Raw genomic sequence first — 20,055 nt, forward strand, 5'->3', positions numbered from 1 at the left:
AGCTGGCCCAGTCTCTGATATTAATGTCTTTAATCCATTTGTACTTAATTATTGTGCATGAGGAGAGAGAAGAATGTATTTTCATCTTTCTACAGATACATATCCAGTTTTCCCAGCACCATTTGCTGAAGAGGCTATCTTTTGTCCAATGAGTATTGTGGGCATTTTTATCGAATATCAGGTGGCTATAGCTACCTGAACTTACATCTGGGTCCTCTATTCTGTTCCATTGATCTACATGTCTGCTTTTGTGCCAGTATCACACTGTTTTTGTTACTATGGCTCTGTAGTATAGGTTAGAATCTGGTATGGTGATACCACCAGCCTTATTTTTGTTGCTCAGTATTATTTTAGATATTCAAGGTTTTTTGTGATTCCAAATGAATTTTTGGATTGTGTTTTCTATTTCCATGAAGAATGCCTTTGGAATTTTGATGGGGATTGCATTAAATGTGTACATTGTTTTTGGTAAGATTGCCATTTTCACAATATTGCTTCTTTCAATCCAGGAACGAGGGATGTTTTTCCACTTCCTAGTGTCTTCTACAATTTCTCACTTGAGTGTATTATAGTTTTCATTGTAGAGATCCTTTACTTCCTTGGTTAGGTTTATTCCAAGGTTTATTTTCTTTGATGAAATTGTGAATGGGAGTGATTCTCTGATTTCATCCTCTGTGTGTTTGTTGTTAGCATATAGGATTACTACTGATTTCTGTGTGTTTATTTTGTATCCTACTGCATGGCTGTAGGTTTTTATCAGCTCTAATAGTTTGCTGGTTGTGGTGGTTTGATTCAGGTGTCCCCCATAAACTTAGGTGCTGCAAATGCTAGCTCCACAGCTGATGGATATTTGGGAATTAATGCCTCCTGAAGGGAGTGTATTGTTGGGGGCGGGCTTATGGGCTTTATAGCCAGTTTCCCCATGCCAGTGTTTGGCACACCCTCCGCTTGCTGTGGTCCACCTAATGTTGGACAGAGGGTGATGTCCACCCTCTGCTCATGCCATCATTTTTCCCTGCCATCGTGGAGCTTCCCTTTGAGCATGTAAGCCAAAATAAACCTCTTTTGCCCAGAAGCTGCTCTTGGTTGGGTGGTTTCTACCAGCAATGTGGACCTGACTGCAACAATAAAGTGGTACCAAGGAGTGGGATTACTGCTAGACATATGACTATGTGGCTTTGGCCTTTTGGAGCTGTTTTTCAAGAGGAATGTGGAAGGAGTTGAAACCTTGGCCTAAGAGATGCCTTGCAATGCTGTAAGTACAACTTGATGGACTATTCTGGTCAGAGCTGAAAGACCCAAAGGCAGTAAGAACTATGGACTGTGAGGTTTGATTTATGAGGGTGAGAATGAGCTTTGCTTGGACTGGGCTGGCAGTTTGTGTGAGAAGCTTGCTCTTATGCCCTTGTCCTGAGAAGTGGTGAAGGATTGCTTTGCATAGAAATGAATTGGTGTGAGCAGAGGGATATGGCACAGAAAGAAAAATCTTTGGGTGAACTGTTGCCCATTCAGCTGCAACTGAGAGATTACAACCTTTGAGACTGGGCTAGCTGACCTGCGCTGGGGCAACAAGAAGAATGTCGACTCTTTTGAAGGGGCCTGAGTGCTCAAGGAGTGTCCTGTTCTTCGAAGTCTGCTTTATTCCCCCCTAGATTAACAAACTGGCACCCTACCTGGTATCATGGAACACAAGAAATGCTGGAAAGAGGGTCACTGAGTTTGCAATACGGTCTTGTGTTTTGGAAATGGCCATGGGCAGTGTGAAGCAGGTTTGCTGGTTGCCTGCATAGAGACCACATGGGGCCATGAAGATGAACCGTGGCTTGCAGTGGAGACCCATTGGAGATGCAGGGACCATGAGATGGCTGCCAAGGAGAGATGCCGGCCTTGATGAAGTTTTCCAGGACTGTGAGTAGCCTAGCTGGAGGGCTGGAATTGGAATGCCAGAGACTTGTTGCTGGTTAGAATTATTAGACTTGAAGATTTGTCACTGACTTGAAGCTACAGAGTTTGATGTTTGCCCTGGTTGTTTTAAATCTTGTATTGGTTGAATGTTTCTTTGCTATGCCCAATGCCATCTATTGCAGTGTGAATATTTATTCTGTGCCCTTATGGGATTTTTGAGGTTATTTTTTGGTATTATGGCTCAGTTAAAAGATCTTAGTCTATGGGGATGTATGAACACCATTGGGATTGATAAAAACTATGGGACTTTTAAAGTCAGACTGAATGCATTGTATTTTACATCATGTATGGATATTAGTGTATGGGGACCAGGGGCGGAATGTGGTGGTTTGATTCAGGTGTCCCCCATAAACTTAGGTGTTGTGAATACTAGCTCCACAGCTGATGGATATTTGGGAATTAATGTCTCCTGGAGGGAGTGTATTGTTGGGGGCGGGCTTATGGGCTATATAGCCAGTTTCCCCATGCCAGTGTTTGGCACACCCTCCTCTTACTGTGGTCCACCTTATGTTGGCCAGAGGGTGATGCCTTCTGCTCATGCCATCGTTTTTCTCTGCCATTGTGGAGCTTCCCTTTGAGCATGTAAGCCAAAATAAACCTCTTTTTCCCCAAAGCTGCTCTTGGTTGGGTGATTTCTACCAGCAATGCAAACTGGACTGCAATACTGGTAGACAACTTAGGGTCCTTTATATATAGAATCATGTCATCTGCAAATAATGATAACTTGATTTCTTCCTTTCCAATTTGTATCCCTTTTATGTGCATCTCTTGCCTTTTTGCTATGGCTAAGACTTCCAGTACCATATTAAATAAAAGTGGGGACACTGGACACCCTTGTTTTGTTCCTGATTTTAGTGGAAAAGCTTCCAGTTTTTCCCCATTTAGTAATATGTTGGCTGTAGGCTTGTCATAAATAGCCTTTATTATATTGAGATATGTTCCTTCTATTCCCAGTCTCTGTAGGACTTTTATCATGAAGGGATGTTGGATTTTTGTCAAACACTTTCTCTGCATCTAATGAGATGATCATGTGATTTTTTGTCCATCAGTCCATTTATATAATTTATTACATTTATCGATTTGCATATGTTGAACCATCCCTGCATCTCTGGGATAAAGCCTACTTGGTCAGGATGAATGATCTTTCTGATATCTTCTTGTATTCTGTTTGGCAATATTTTGTTGAGAATTTTTGCATCTATGTTTATAAGGGGGATTGGTCTATCATTGTCTTTTTTTTTTTTTTTTTTTGTTCTATCTTTGCCAAGTTTTGGTATCAGGGTGATACTGGCTTCATAGAAGGAGTTTGGTAGGATTCCTTCTTTTTCTATTTTATGGAAAAGCTTAAGAATCAGTGGTGTTAGTTCTTCCCTAAAGGTCTGGTAAAATTCAGCAGTGAGTCCATCTGGGCCTGGACTTTTTTTAGTTGGGAGATTTTTGATAACTGCTTAGATCTCCATGCTTGTTATAGGTCTATTTAAGTGATTAATCTCATCTTGATTTAATTTAGGTAGGTCATATAAATCAAGGAAATCATCCATTTCTTTCAGATTTTCATACTTTGTGGAGCATATGCTTTTATAGTATATCCCTATGATATTTTGAATTTCTCTGGCATCTGTTTTGATGTTACCTTTTTCATCTCTAATTTTATTAATTTGTGTATCTTTCAATTTCTTTTGGTCAGATTTGCTAAGAGTTTATCAAACTTGTTTATCCTTTCATAGAACCAACTCTTCCAACTCTTTGTTTCATTGATTCTTTGTGGTTTTTTTTTTGTTGTTGTTTGTTTTTATTTCTTTAATTTCTTCCCTAATCTTTATTCGTTCTTAATGTCTACTGATTTTTGGTTTGCCTTGTTAATCTTTTTCCAAGGCTTTAAGGTGAAACATTAGGTCATTTACTTGTGACCTTTCTAATTTCTTAATATAGACACTTAAAGCTATAAAATTGGGCTGAAGAGATGGCTTAGCAGTGAAGTGCTTGCCTGTGAAGCCTAAGTACCCTGGTTCAAAGCTCGATTTCCCAGGACCCATGTTAGCCAGATGCAGAAGGGGGCCACACATCTGGAGTTCGTTCGCACTGGCTAGAAGCACTGACGCACCCATTCTCTCCTCTCTATCTGCCTCTTACTCTCTGTGTGTCACTCTCAAATAAATAAATAACATTTTTTTTAAAAGCTATAAATTTACCTCTTAGGACTGCTTCATTGTGTCCCAGGGATTTGGGTATGTTGTGTTCTCATTACCATTTGACTCTATAATTTTTTTGATTTCCTTCTTGATTTCTTCATTGACACACTCATCATTTAGTAGTGTGTTGGTTAATTTCCATGATTTTGTGTATGCTCTATAGCCTTTCTTGCTTGATTTGTAGTTTGTTTCCATTGTGGTTAGATAGAATGCAGGGAATTATTTCAATTTTCCTGTACTTGTCAAGATTTGCTTTGTGTCCTAATATATGGTCTATTTTAGAGAATGTTCCATGTGCTGCTGAAAAGAATGTGTATTCTGCAGCTTTTGGATGAAATGTTCTTTATTTAACTGTTAGGTCCATTCCTTCTATGACCGCATTTAGTCCAGATGCCTCTCTGTTTACTTTTTTCCTGGGATGACCTGTCAATTGATGAGATTTGGGTGTTGAAGTCAACCGCTACCACTGTTTTTGGTGTTATCTGTGACCTTAGTTGTAATAGCATTTGTTTGATGAATTTGGGGGCCCCATGTTAGGTGCATATATGTTTAGGATTGTGATGTCCTCTTGTTTGAGGGTGCCTTTAATCAATATAAAGTGGCCTTTCTTATCTTTCTTAACTAATGTTGGACTGAAGTCTACCTTGTCAGATATTAGGATAGCAACCCTGCTTATTTTATAGGTCCAGTTGCTTGAAACACTGTTTTCCAAACTTTCACCCTAAGATAGTGCCCATCCTTTGTAGAAAGGTGGGTTTCTTGGAGGCAATGAATTGAAGAATCTTGCTTTTTAACCCAGTCTACAAACGTATACCTTTTTGTTGGGGCATTGGGGCTGTTGATATTAAAAGATAATATTGTGTATTCATTTTTTTGCCATTTTTTTGTAGTTCTTCCAGTTTTACCTTTGCTCTCTTGTGTTAAGTGGTATTTGAGTATTGTTTGTTTTTTCCTGGTTCCTTATATGTGTGCTTTTGTTTTTCTTCAGCATGGAGGATTCTTTCATGTATTTTCTGTAGAGTTGGTTTTCTTCAAATACTCATTTAGCTTGCTTTTGTCATGGAATGTCCTTATTTCTCTGTCTATTTGAATGGATATCTTTACAGGATAAAATAACCTTGGTTGACAGTTGTTATCTTTCAGAACTTGGAATACATCTCTCCACATCCTTCTGGCTTTTAATGTTTGTGTTGAGTAATCTGCTGTAATCCTGATAGGCTTGCCTTTGTAGTTAACTTGATTTTTCTCCCTGACTGCTTTCAATATTTTTTCTTTGGTTTGTGTGTTTGGTAGTTTGATTATAATATGGTGAGGAGAGGTTTTTTCCAGGTTTTGTCTGGCTGCTGTTCTGAAGGCTTCCTGTATCTGCATTGGCACCTCTTTCCCAATTTGGGGGAAGTTTTCTTCTATGATGTTGTTGAGGATTCCTACTATGCATTTGGAGTGAAATTCTTCTCCTACTGTGCCCTGAATTCTTGTGTTTGATGTTTTCATAGTGTCCCGAATATCTTGAAATTCCCATTCATACTTTTCTATTAGTTTGTTTTTCTCTTTGTTGGACTGTATTAGATCTTCCACCTGCTCTTCTAGCTTAGACATTCTGTCCTCTCCTTCATCCATTCTACTCATGAAATTTTCTACAGAGTTTTTTAGTTCATTAACTGTGTTCTTCATTGCTAGTAATTCTGACTGGTTTTTCTTTATTATTTCTACTTCCTTATTTATGTCTAGTATTGACCTCTTTATTTCACTAAAATGGTGTCCTGGGTTTTCTTTGATTCCTTTGACTTCCTCTTTCATTCCTTTGATTTCTTCATTGACTTCTTTGAACATATTTATAATCATTCTTTTGAAATCTTTCTCAGGCATTTCCTCTACTTGTTCTCACTGGAGGTCATTTCTGATGCATTAAATTTTTTTGGTGGATTTATATTGTCTTGATTTTTGGTGTTTCTTGTGTTATTATGTATATATTTTTGCATCCTGGATTATTTAATTATTGGATTTTCTAGTTAGCTGGGTATTATTGGATGCATCAATCAATCTGATGTTATATATCTTCAGGGTAGGAGCTTAAGGTGCTAGGTATGTCTCTCAAGACTCTCAGAGTATCTACAAAAGTGACCCTAGGTGTTGGGTTTGCCTGCTATGAGAGTATTCAAGTAGGCTGAGCAGAACCAAATATAGATAGTTTCTAAAATTTAACTAAACAATGCACACTTTCAATGAAAACCAGCACAGAGTATTTATCCAAGAGTAGGTGTTATGACAACCAGATCCTCTGTCACTTAGGCTGTGTGCTGCCCCATCCACTCCCTTAATCCTGACAACAAGGAGGTTAAGATCTCTGGTCTGTTGAGGGTTCCAAATCAGTTTGTGACCAGGGGAGACCCTTCCCTCGTGTAATCCCAGTTACCTCTGCTCTTGCTTGAGGCCTGCTATCAGTTCAAGTAGGTGTGGCCAGGTCCCTGGACCACTGCTCTGTTAGCAGAGCTGGGCACTGGTGGTGGGAGAGGGGAGGGAGCCGATTGCTGCTCTAGTTCTCTCACTGTTCCACATGTTCTTCTACCTTTTGATCCGCTCCTCCGCTGTTCACTGCTGTTCTCCCTTCATGTTTCTTAGGTTTGTGGAGAACTCCAGTGTGAGTGGAAAATCCCTTCACCTGGCTTTTCATGCAGCTCAAGCCAAGCTTGGCGTCTGGCTAGCATGCCTCCACCTTTGAGATGGGGCCAGCTTGGCAATGGAGGCATGCAGATGAATGGGCAGAGTTCACCCAAACATTTTTAGTTCCTGTGCCATATCACTCTGCTCACCAGTTCATTTCTACACAAAGAAACCTTGCATAACTTCTCAGGACATGGGCATAACAGCAAGCTTTTCACTCAAACTGCTTCTAGCTCAGTCCAAGCAAATAACTTTCTTACCCTCATAAGCCAAACCCCACAATCTACATACAGTTCTTACTGCATTCAGGTCTTTCAACTCTGGCCAGAATAGTCCACCAAGCTGTACTTACAGCACTGCAACATGTCACAGGCCAAAGTTTCAAACCCTCCCACATTCCTTTTGAAATTCAGCTCCAAAATGGCAAAACCACACAGTCAGGTGTCTCACAGCAATCACACTCTTCGGTACCACTTTACTGTTGCAGCTGTGTTCGAATTGCTGGTAGATATAATCCAACCAAGATCATCTTGTGGGAAAAAAAAGTTTATTTCAGTTTACAGGCTCCAAGGGGATGCTCCATGATGGCAGGGAAAATGATGGCATGAGCAGAGAGTGTACCTCACCCCCTGGCCAACATGAAATGGACAATAACAACAGGAGACTGTGCCAAGCACTGGCAAGGGGAAACTGGCTATAATACTCATAAGCCTGCCCCCAACAATACACTACTTCCAAGAGGTGTTAGTTCCCAAATTTCCATAAGCTGGGAATGTAGAATTCAGAACACCTAAGTTTACAGGGGACACCTCAATCAAACCACCACAGGGTGCAACTGAATTGAAGGGCCCTGGAGATGGTGAGATAAACCTTACCATAAATTTCTCCTCTCTGTCTTTTTTCTTTTTTTTCTTTTCCCTTGGCTCTAGTCTGTACCCTATACCAGGATGTGGTTTACATCCACAAAGTGCTCTTGATGAGAGAGACCTACTATCTCCCAAGACAAATAAGACAGACATCTGTCAGGGCACTTGATTACCTGCTAGAGGTTAATGGTAAGGCCCTACTGCTGAAGACACCATAAGCTGTTGGAATGGACCATGGAGAGACCTGTTGAAATATAGAAGAGAGCCAGTCCCAAGACAATTAGCCCATCTAGTGCTGGAATGTGGTACATGACCTACCAGGTCAAAGTGTCCAAAAACTGTCCAAGCAACTCAAAGTTGAAATGACTCTGAAGAAAGTAACCTGGTATGATGCTCACATAAGTGCAACAGTGGCACACAGACATGGTGTGTAACCAAGTGCTCTTGAATTTGCTAACAGATCTGTTCAGTGGAAAGAAAACCATATCTGGAACTGGAAAACAAGTCAGAATCATATACAGATAATGATTCTGCTTTCCATTGTCAAGCTTCCACTAATCTTGGGCTGCAAGAGGGCCTACACCCTTTCAATTTTCTCAAAATTAATAATGGTTATCCCATTTAGATGGTGCTGACTTCACTTTCCATTGGAGAATCTGCTTCTCTTTTTCATATGGGAGCTAGACCTGAGGAGATAAATGATCCAGTGCACTGGGTCTGGGCAGCATGAGTATCAACTTATGGTTTTTATATCAATCATACCAAGGGAAAGATGAAGGCACATTAGATTGAAGAGTGAGTCAATGGTTAGGAAATAGTAACAAGGAGTAAAAATGTACTGTAGTACTCTTTCAATAAATGTGGTTTAAAAGGACAGAGAGAACTAATGTAATTGTCATAGAGAAAGTTTAATGTTAATAGAACTTCATTGAAAACTGGAATAAGGATAAGGATGTACTTCAATAGATACAGGGCTTTCCTAGCATGTGAAAAGGCTAAGTTTGGTTCCTAGTCAGATGTGGTGGCCCATTTGCAATTCCAGCACTCAGGAAGTGGAAGCAAGAGGATCAAATGTTCAAGATTATCCAAAACATTGTGAAAAATAAGAAAACATTCTCTTCTAAAGTATTCATGAAATCACACACAAACACAAATACACATGCAGACACATAAAAACCATATATATATGAAATTTTGAAATTTTTGAGGAACTAAAACTTGAGTAAGTTTAACCAAACTTTTTTTTTATTTGAAAGAATTCAAATTTCACTTTGGAGAAATACAATCTTCTTCTTAAGCATGAGAAAAAGAACCACTAGAGGATAAATTAAAGTTGCATGTTGGGAATGTTGCCAAAACAATTGTTGTAACAAAATACTGGAGAAAAGAAATAGAAAGAAGAAAGAAAAATGAAGATTAGACGTGGAAACACTATTTATTTTGGAAAGCAGAGGCTTTTGTCACCTAAAACTGAATAAGAAGATGAAAATGTGAATGTAGCAGTGAATAGTTTTATGAGTAGGCTCAAAATGATAAACTTGTTCATTCCTCAAAGATGGACAGAGTGGTGTGTGGGGGGGCATTGAGGAATGGAGAGACTCATCAATGTAAAGATCCGGAAAAAGATGGAGAGATTATAATAGGCTTGAATATTTGAAAATACAATGCAATAAAAGTGAGACATACCCAGCACTTGGGAGGCAGAGGTAGGAGGTTGCCTTGAGTTCAAGGCCACCCTGAGATTACACAGTGAATTCTAGGTCAGCCTGGACTAGAGTGAGACCCTACCTTGAAAAACAAACAAACAAAAAAGTGAGACATAAAATGAGAGGGAAAGGACTGGAGAGATGGCTTAGTGGTTAAGTGCTTGCCTGTGAAGCCTAAGGATCCCAGTTCAAAGTTCAATTCTCCAGGACCCACGTTAGCCAGATGCACAAGAGGGTGCACACATCTGGAGTTCATTTGCAGTGGCTGGAAGCCCTGGTGCACCCATTCTCTCTCTCTCCCTATCTGCCTCTTTCTCTCTGTGTTACTCTCAAATAAATAAATAAAAATAAACAATTTTTTTTTAAAATGAGAGGGAAAGTAAGAGGAAGAGTTAAAAACTACATGAAAGTGATATGAATTTAGGATGAATCATTTAATTTAAATTAATGAAGTGGTGTTATAGTCACAAAGCACCTGACCCAGCAGCTTCTGAGAGAAGAGTGTTTATTTTGGCTTAAAGACACAAGAGGAAGCTTCATGATCGGAGGAGACACCTAGGCATGAGGGTGAGGGGAAGCTGGACATCACCTCTTGGTCAACCTCAGGTGGACAACAGCAGTAGGAGAGTATGCCAAACACTGGCTAGGGAAAGCTGACTCTAATAGTCATAAGCCTGTCTCAACAACACATCTCCAAAAGTATTCAATTCCCAAATTGCCATTAGCTAGCGACCACACATTTAAAACACATGAGTTCATGTGGGACAACTGAACAAAGATACCACAGGTAGGCTTTAGTTCAAGGGTAGAAGAAAGGTTATAAAGGTTTAGGATTGACATGGTCAGTACTGCATTTGGAAGCATCACTGTAACTTCAGTATGAAGAATGTGTAGGGAAGCTGATGTGGAAACTGCTAGAGTCATCCTAATGATGGACAGTAGTAACTGGATTGATGTATTGAGCACGGAATGGAAATAAGTGGGTGTATTTGAGAGATTTGTAGCAAGTAAGAATCCACAGATCTTGTTGATGGATAAAATCCAAGGAGGTAGAAAGAGAAGAGTGGTCAAGGATACCTTTCAAAATTTCTAGCTCTGGCAACTGAAAGAATGGTGGGCACTACTTACTGCCAAAGTGAGCACTAGAGGAGAAGTAGGTTTAGGAGCCAATTTGATGAGTTCAATTCCAGACACATTGAGTTTGAAGTACCTAGAACACATAATGTACTAATTTTTTCTTCATTCTTCATAGTAAATACTAGCTGCCTATTATATGCCATGCATTATACTCTGCACTAGAAATTTAGAAATAAATAAATGTGAAGATCCATGTTTACAATCTAGTTTAAATTCCAATAACCATGATGATATTTGAGTTGTGAAGGAGAAAGGCTGAGGCTAATACATAGGGTGAAGAATCATCACACAACAAAATCATGCAGTCTCTGAAAATATCAATATATACATGGGAAAGTTGAGGAAGGGGTATCTAAAAAGGAAGTTGAGAAGTAACAGCCACAGTTAGGAAAGAAATCAGGAGATGTGGTATCACTGACATCAATAAATAAAAGTGGTTCAAGAATGGAGTGGCAAATATTTCTATCAGATCATGTAATTTTCTCAATACTCATTGGATTCAGTGACAAAGTAGGTATTGATAAGCTCTATGAGATGTATCACTGGATTGCTGTGTGGGTAGAAGCACAATTGTAATCAATTTAAGAAAGAAAATTAAGATAGATATGTTTTTCCAATAAGTCTTTCAAAAAGTTTAATCCTAAAGAGTTTTGTAAGAATCATCAATAGTAGCAGGAGGAAGAATATGAGTATATTGAATTAGGCCTACAGAGACATATAATATATAGTTCTTCAGACTGTCAAAAGTTGAGTCCAGTTGCAAGGACAAAGTCGGCTATGTATCTCCTCCAAAATTCATGCATCATAAATGTGATAGTATTAAGAGGCAGATACTTTCAGATATCATTAAAACAGAAGAGCTCCTCTCTCTAAATGGGTAAGAGGCTTGCTTGTCCTTTTGTTTTACATGATGTTAAGACAAAATATTTGTCCTTTCCAGAGGATGTAGTAACAGAGTACCTTCTCAGAGGTATAGTACAGTCCTCACAAGATAACCAATGCTTCCAGTGCTTTAATTTAGAATTCTAAGCCTCTAGAACTATAAAAAGTAAGTTTCTATCCTTATAAATTACCCAGTTTGTGGAATTTTGTTACAGCAAAATATTCTAAGACAAGTCCAATTGCAATATAGAGGAAGAGTCCACAGAAGATCCCACTTACTTATGACAACAAGTTTAGATGTATCCAAAAACAAAATCTCAGTTTCAATAATTCACTGGGAAGATTAAAAGAATTCACTGAAACCTACTATATTAACATGACCAAGTAAGATATTGCTAGGGTAGAGGGGACACTTTTCCAAATGTACAGCTGCAATTGTTTTAGGATATGTTACCATCCCAACATTTATATGTGAAAAGACACACAGAATTATCCACCTGGAAATCTTATGCAAGTTGTGGTATTCAGTTTTTAGCAGAGCTTTATTACATAGGAAAAATTGGCTATTTGATTGCCCACATTATTGAACTTATCTTCCAGTTGCTGTTCCCTGAAGATTGGGCAAAAATTATGTATTTTTAATGACCTGCCTTGTACAACAAAGACATTCCTGTCACCTCAGAAATTCCAACAGTTTAGAGGATATCTACCAGAAGTCTGGGACAAAGGCCTGAATTCTCTGTTAGAAAGCAAGTTTTAAACAGTGGGATGGAGCCATTGTTTTGTGTTTTGCATTTATTAAATGTTATATGAGCAATTTAGGTCTGAACATGCTTAAATGCTGAATGACAATGGAAAATTTTAAGGTTAGAGACAGGGTTAAGAGTTGAGACATCAAAGTTCTTGAACAGGTCATGATAGGATGGATCCAGAAACCAGGGAAATAAAGGTGTTGGACTTTAGTCTCACATCAGGGAAAAATGAAAGGATGAGGGCTGAATTGATGATAAGACATACATAGAAGTTTTGAGCAATGACTTCTTAAATATTTATGAAGTAGGAAATTAAATTATCTCTTGATAATGAGGGTCCAGGAGAAGGATGGAAACATAAGAAAAATTGCCATTATTGTAAACAACTGCCATAGACCAAGAAGACCCAGCAATCCAGTAATCTGAGCTAAGCCTATTTTAACATGAATGTATAGAAGTTTATACAATCTTAATGGATTTATATGATGAAATTGAAGTTTAGAAGTTTCTGATTAAGGAATTCAAATGTAGCATTTTGCAAAGTTTCAAACTATAGAATGAGGAGAATGGAATCTCTAATAAAGAAAAAAAGATAAAATACCTGGCAGAAAGGTATATGCTACAACATAGGCATCATCAAATGTTTTGCAAAGAAGGGTTACATTCAGATTAGGGGAGGAAAGAAGAACAAGGCAGTATGTATCAGAGCATTATAGGTAACAATTAGGGTCTGGGAGGTTTACATTTGGGTATTAATGTATAGCAGCCATGGTGCTTCACAATGCTTAGCACTGAAAATATAATTATTGGCTAGTCATGGTTGCTCATGCTTCTAATCCCAGAACTCAGGAGGCTGAGGTAGTAGACTGATATGAGTTTGAGGACTCAGAATGCTGAAGCAGTAGATTGTCATGTATTTGAGGCAAGCTTGGGCTATCTAGGGAGTCTCTGCCTCAAAAACAAAATGGAACATGGATCTCTTGGTCATGTTAATAGCATTTATCAGGACTCTACCTTGGAATGCTTTTAGTGTAGTTATAGATGTCAGTTTTCAGATAAAGTTTAGCTTTATTTGTTCTCATGGCCCAAGGAGTTAGATAGAATATCAGAAGATAAAGGGGTCTATAGTGGCAGCCTTTACACACAAGCTTAATAAACTTGTAGTAGTTGCCATTGTCTTAAGTTGGGAAACAAGAATATCTACCTTATAAGAAAGCACAAAAGGAGCATATATGAATGGAGCATGTATCAACTCAGTGCTACCAATCTTTAATAGACACTGGCTAAAAGGGAGGAATGAATATTTGCTGAGAATTGTTGTAAGTGATGTTATCCATGCACTGCTTTTTGCTACTAGGACATTAAATATATTACTATGGACAATGCTAACCTATCAGCATTTTGGCCCTGTGCCTGAAGACTTTGTCTGCCCTCCCACAGTATTCCATAAGGACTGGGGGATTGTTAACCCCAAGACAAATCCTCAACCAATGACTAACATAAGTGGATATATGAATACCCTCACTTATGTTATTTCAGAGTGAGTTTATAGGAAGTATGTGATATACACCATTTCCTAGAATTTCTCAGTCACTTTAAAGCAGTGTATTGGTTATTCAGCTTATTAATGTGCTCAAACACCTTTCAAAAAGAAACTAAGGAATAAAAAGGGTTTGTCCTGGCTTATAGTCTCAAGGGGATATAATCCATCATGTTGGGGAGACATGGCAGCAGGACTGAGTCCTCACTGTATCCACAGTTAGGAAGTAAAAGACCAGCACAAATTGAAGCCATGCTATAAAACTTCAAGGTCTTTCCCCAGTGACACACTTATTGCAGCAAGGCTTCACCTCCTTAAGGTTCCACAACTTTTCAAAATAGCACTATCAACTAAGTATTAATTATTCAAACAACTGAATCTATGGGGTCATATTACATTAGAACAACAATATTCTGCCCTTGCCCCCCATAGACTCATTGCCATCTAATGATGCAAAATGCATTTACTCAAACTTCAAATGTCTCCATAATCTTTACTAGTCCCAAAACTGTCCAAAATCTAAACTCTAAAGTCTCATATGAGACTCAAGACAGGCTCTTTAACTGTGAGCTCTATAAAATCAGACCATAAGGTATATCCAAAATATAACAACATAAACATCCCAATTCAAAATGGGAGGAATGAGAGCATGACAAGGAAAGATTGGACCAAAGGGAGGCCAAAATCCAGCATGGCAAACACCAAATCCTACAGTTTAATGTCCAGTAACTGGTACTCATAAAGAAATTGTCTGAATTCCACAAGACCTAGGTAGCTCTAGCCCTCCAGCTCTGCTGCCTATAACAAAGATAACCTTTCTTTGGGGCTGACACAATTCCAAGTGCAAATCCTTTCCTAATGGATGCCCCATAGTCTTGGTATCTAGAACATCCTTGTGTTTCTGTTGCAACTTAAGTTTCATCTTCATCACTTCATGAAATGGCCTCGTAGGGCCTCTTGGCAAGGAATCTGATCCTACCTCACATTAACCAGCTTTAGTGGCTCTCTGAAACCATGGAATAACATTTTATGAATCCCTCAACCTTTACTTTTCCATGCCTGTAAAACCAGCACCACATGGATGATACTGCAAAATTTGGTTACAATCTAGGAAAGGAACATGACCCCCTAGGATTTTAGTTGCAGCAGGCTGTGTGTGCTGACTCTGGGTAAACACTTTCTAGGCTTTTGCTTTCCATGAGCAGGGGATTCCCTCAGCATTCAGGCCTTGCTTTTAAAGTAATTTTCATTTTTCACAAGGTTAAGATTTCCAATGGGATCTTGTCCTCTGGAGCACCTTTTCTGGTCCTCCAGTGAAGAGCAGGATTTTCTTTAATGATGTCATCTATTCTATTTCATGTTATTTTGTATTAGTTATGGGCATACTCAGTATATAAACAGCACATATCATTTCCATCATCCCTGCACCCCCACAAAAGGACTATCCTCATTGGAGAATTCTGGTCATCTCCATGGGGATTGTGGGTCATGCATTATGGGAGCAGCCATCAGCTATGGAGGCAAAGCATTGTGTCTGTACATAATGTCCCCACTTGTGGCTCTTACAATCTTTCTACCACCTCTTCTGCAAAATTTCATGTTGGGTTTAGTTTAAGTCTACTTCAGTGATGGGCTCTTCAGAGCCTCTAGGTTTCTTCTTTGGTGTGTGTTGAGTGCCCTAATCACCTTTGTGCTGATAACAGGTTCACTAAGAAAGCAGCACTCTTTCTTACTTCCCCAATTCCTCTGTAGTTTCAGCTGGGCTTCTGGTGAAGTGTGATGGGTCATTTATCTCCTCAGGTCCTGCTTCCATCTGAAAAAGAGAAGCAGATTCTTCAACAGAGAGTGAAGTCAGCACTGGTTAAATGGGATAATGATTATTAGTTTAGAGAGAATTTAATGGGTGTAGACCATACTTGTAGCTCAAGATTAGTGGGAGCTTGATATTGGGTAGCAAACTGATTATCTGGATATGATTCTGACTTGTTTCCCAGTTCCAGATATGAATTCCTTTCTACTGAGCAGATCTGTTAGCCAATCCAAGAGCAGTTGATTACCCACCGTGGCTGTGTGCCACTATTACACTTGTGTAATAGTGTATCAGGTTGTTTGCTTCTGAGTAGCTTAGACTTTGAGTTGCTCAGACAGATGTTGGCCACTTTCCCCCAGTAGCTCATGTAGCATCTTTTAGCATAAGATGGACTGTCTGGGGACTGGCTCTCTTCCAGATTCTAGTAAGGTCTCTCATGTTTTGTACCAACAGCCTATGGTGTCTTCAGCAGTAGAGTCTTACCATTAACCTCTGGTGGGTAATCAAGCCTGTCTTATTTTGGAAAACCTTTTAGGTCTCTGAGATCAACAGCTCATTGTGAGTGTTAACCACATCCTAGTACTAGGAGTTTACATTTTCCTGATTGTTAGGGATGTTGAACATTTTCTTAAGTGTGTTTGACATTTGTATTTGTTCCTTGGAGAACTCCAGATGGAGGCAGGCTTTATGACCAGGTATATGATGTATTTTCATGGGCTTCTGAGAAGAATTTGCATTCTGTAGAGTTGAGGTAGAATGTTCTGTAGATGTCTGTTAGGTCTAGTTGATCTATGGTTTTGTTGAGCTCTCTCACTTCCATGATGATTTTCTGTTTTGATGATCTATCTATTGCTGATAGTGGAATATCGAAGTCCCCAACTATGATGGTGTTGCTGTTTATTTCTGTTTTGTTGTCAAGTAGGTTTTGTTTTATGAATTGTGGTGCACCTGTTTATGGTGCATAAATATTGATGATTTTTATATCCTCTTGTTGGATCATTACCTTGATGAGTAAGAAGTGGCCTTCATTGTCTTTCTTTTGATTGCTTTTTGTTTGAAGTCTATTTTATATTAATATAGCAACACCTGCTAGTTTCTTATTTCCATTCACTTGGAATGTCATTTTCCACCCTTTCACCCTGAGAAGGTGTCTGTCTTTAGTGGTGAAGTGAGTTTCTTGTAGACAGCAGATTGAGGGGTCCATTTTTCTGATTTATCCTGTTAAGTTGTGTCTCTTGATGGGTGAATTAAGGCCATCAATTTTTAGGGTAATAACTATGAGGTTTGACTTAATTCTTTCTATATTGTGGTGGTTTGGTGCTTTCTTGGACTTTGGAGGTTTTTTCTTTTTTTAGCCTTTTATAGATTTTGTTATTGTGGTCTGCTTCCTGTAGGCTCTTGAGATTGGTTGTTTGACTCTTCTGTGTGGAGAATTCATTGAAGTATTCTCTGTATGTTTGGCTTTGGATTCATATAGTTTTAGAGCTGAATTTTATTGTGGAATACTTTTGCTGGGTACCATAGTTTTGTTTGGAAGCCATAGATTTGTAGGCTTTATAGTGTCGCATCCCAGGCCCTTTGGCTTTCAGGGTTTCCATTGAGAAATCTGAGGTAATTCTGATGGGGTTACCTTTGTACATATGTTGTTTCACTCTTGCTGATTTTAGGACTTTCTCTTTGTTTTTGTTGTGTAGAGTCCTAATGATAATATGTCTTGGAGGGTTTCTCTTTTGTCCAGTCTGTTTGGAGTTCTATTAGCTTCCTGTATCTTGATGGGACTCTCTTTTGAGAGGGTAGGCAAGTTTTGTTGAATAAGTTCTCCATGCCTTTGGTCTGAATTTCTTCCCCTTCTGGTATACCCATGATTCAAATGTTGGGACATTTAAGGCTATCCCTCATGTTCTGTTCACAGATCACTTAACTCTCTTTGGAAGATTCTGTTTTTATTCTATTGAGTCCAACCTAGCAAGGACAGTGTTCACACAATTGTTGGTCTTTTTTTTTTTTTAATTAGTTTTCTATTCTGCAAGTACAGGCAGTTTGGTACCATTATTAGGCTCATCCATGACCTACCCCCTCCCCATTGGCCCCTCCTTGTTGAGGTATATGGGTCCTGCATTGTGGGGTTAGCCCACAGTTATTGGTACGATAAATGTCTGCATATCATGACCTAACATGTGGCTCTGACATTCTTTCAGTCCCCTCTTCCGCAAAATTTCCCTGAGCCATGTTGGGTTCATTTTTGGTCTGCTTCAGTGATGAGGTGTTGGGGGCCTCTGGGGCTCTGGCTCTCTGATTTGGTAGGCATTGATTTTTCTTTGTGTTGGTCTCCTTGCCCCTTGTGCTGGTATCCAGTTCATCAGTGAAAGAGCACCCTTGCTTATTTTGCCAATTTTCCTTAGTTTCAGCCAGGGCCCTTTTGAGGTATGATGGGGTGGCTCTCTCCTTAGCATCTGCATGTATCTTTCTTTCCCCAGGATTTACAGGGCAGCTAGGTGGTTGCCATCTTGGCTGGAAGTCCAATTGTTGGTCTTATGTTGATTTTCTGCAAGTTATGCCAATTGGTGGGTCAGGGTCACATACCTTGTGTCTTAATTTTGGTGTTCTGATCCTGTTATCTGTTATATATTTTGATTAGAGGCTTCCATGGTGGGACTAGGCAACCTTGTGGATGTTCCTTCCATTTTATGCTTCATGTTGTTCATTTTGTGCTGTGTTCTGTGCAGTACAGTGTGGGAATCTTATTTAATTCAAGAGTAACCCTTGAAGTGACTTCTGTGATTGTTCTATTTTGTATTTGACTGGATTAAGCTTCTGATGACAAGGGGCCTATATACTCAGGTGAGAGGAGTTGGTGCAGCCCTGGTGTGGACCAGGAGACCTGGTGGTGGTGTGGGGAGAGAAGCAGAACCTGGCATGAGTAGAGGCTGGACATAACTTCTGCAACAGTAGATGATAAATGGTAGCAGGAAAGTGAGGAGAACTAATACTGGCAAGGTAGGGGCTAATAAACCTCAAGGTCTACCCCCAGCAACACACTTCCTCTAGCAAGGCTGTACATACCACTTCCAGGAAGTAGATGGAAGTAGCACCAGACTATAAATCAGCAAGGCCATCTCCTAGTAAGTGTCCAGTTTACTCCCTCCAGTATGTCTCCACCTCCTAAAGGTTCCATAGCCTTCCCAAATGTTGTACCACTTGAACATCTATTGTTGAAACACATGAGTTTATAGGAGACATTTTACATTCAAATCACAAATATTCTTAATAATCCTGTACTTTATTGGCTACTTTAATTATTTTCCCACTTCCCTGGTTATATTATCAACACATCCTCAATGACAATGTGCAATAGAATTATCTTTAGGTCTGAATTTGAGGATCCCAAGCTAAGTAGCATATTATTTTGGTAAATAATCCCATTCAATCCACAATATCTATTAATAATTCATATCAATATTCTTTTATTTTAAAAGAAAATGGGGATAGGGATATTGCTTATTAGTTATAGATGATTACTTACAGAGTCTTTAGGCATGGATTTGTTTCCCCTGTACCCATGTAAAGCCAGGTGCATAATGTAGTACAAGTGTGTGGCGTTTGGTTGCAGTGACAAGAGGCCATGGTATCCACTCTCTCTCTCTCACTGTCTCTCTCTTGCTCAAATATCTAAATATTTTAAAAAGTAAAAAATAAAGAAGGCTTATTAATTTTTGATAACTTAGCCTGGGTAATATTTATAAAAGACACTTATAGAATTTGAACCTCAATTTTACCAGGCTTAAACTACAGTACCACTGGAGCAGGAGATAAGTATTCAGTATTAGGTGATTTCAGCACAGACAACTAATTTATTGTTTTTATTTCCTGAATTTTGCAAATTAATGTACTTGCACTATTTATAGTGGGGAATATTTTATTGTTTCCCTGATTTTTATTAAACTTATTTTTGAAAATATTAGTCTGCCTATTCCATGCTGAAGTAGAGGAAGAAAAGATGTTTCCACTTTCTTCCAGTTATAGAGAGAAATGAGTATTTGGCCACTACAGTAGTTGTTCCACTCAATCTGGTCATTGTTACTCTGAAACTCATTATTACTCAGACCTTGTAACATTTGGTTTTACTAAACTATCCCATTAATTATCATTATTGAGGGCATATAGAAAAAATATTCTGGTTGTATATAGAAAGTCCAGGCCATCATCTAGATGCCAGTGTCATAAAAAATGACAATGATTCATACACGTCAGGAGAGAAATCTAAAATACAACTCTGTTCATTTACTGATAATTGGTATTAGTACTGATAAGAAATACGAGCCCAAAAGAAGTTAAATAACGTGGTATAAGTCACCCTAAAATAGTAAGGCAGTACTGAATTGGGGCAAAGCCAGGTCACCTGATTAAAGTTACTTTTCTATCCATGGTATCACAGTGACACAAATTGTTAAAATCCTACCCCCAATCCTCAATTCCAAAGTTCTGTTGATGTTTCAAATTGCCAGTTGAGCCACAAATATTGGTGTCATCTTGTTTTGTCC

This window comes from Jaculus jaculus, chromosome X (assembly GCF_020740685.1).
Source record: "Jaculus jaculus isolate mJacJac1 chromosome X, mJacJac1.mat.Y.cur, whole genome shotgun sequence".
In the NCBI taxonomy this organism is placed as follows: domain Eukaryota; kingdom Metazoa; phylum Chordata; class Mammalia; order Rodentia; family Dipodidae; genus Jaculus; species Jaculus jaculus.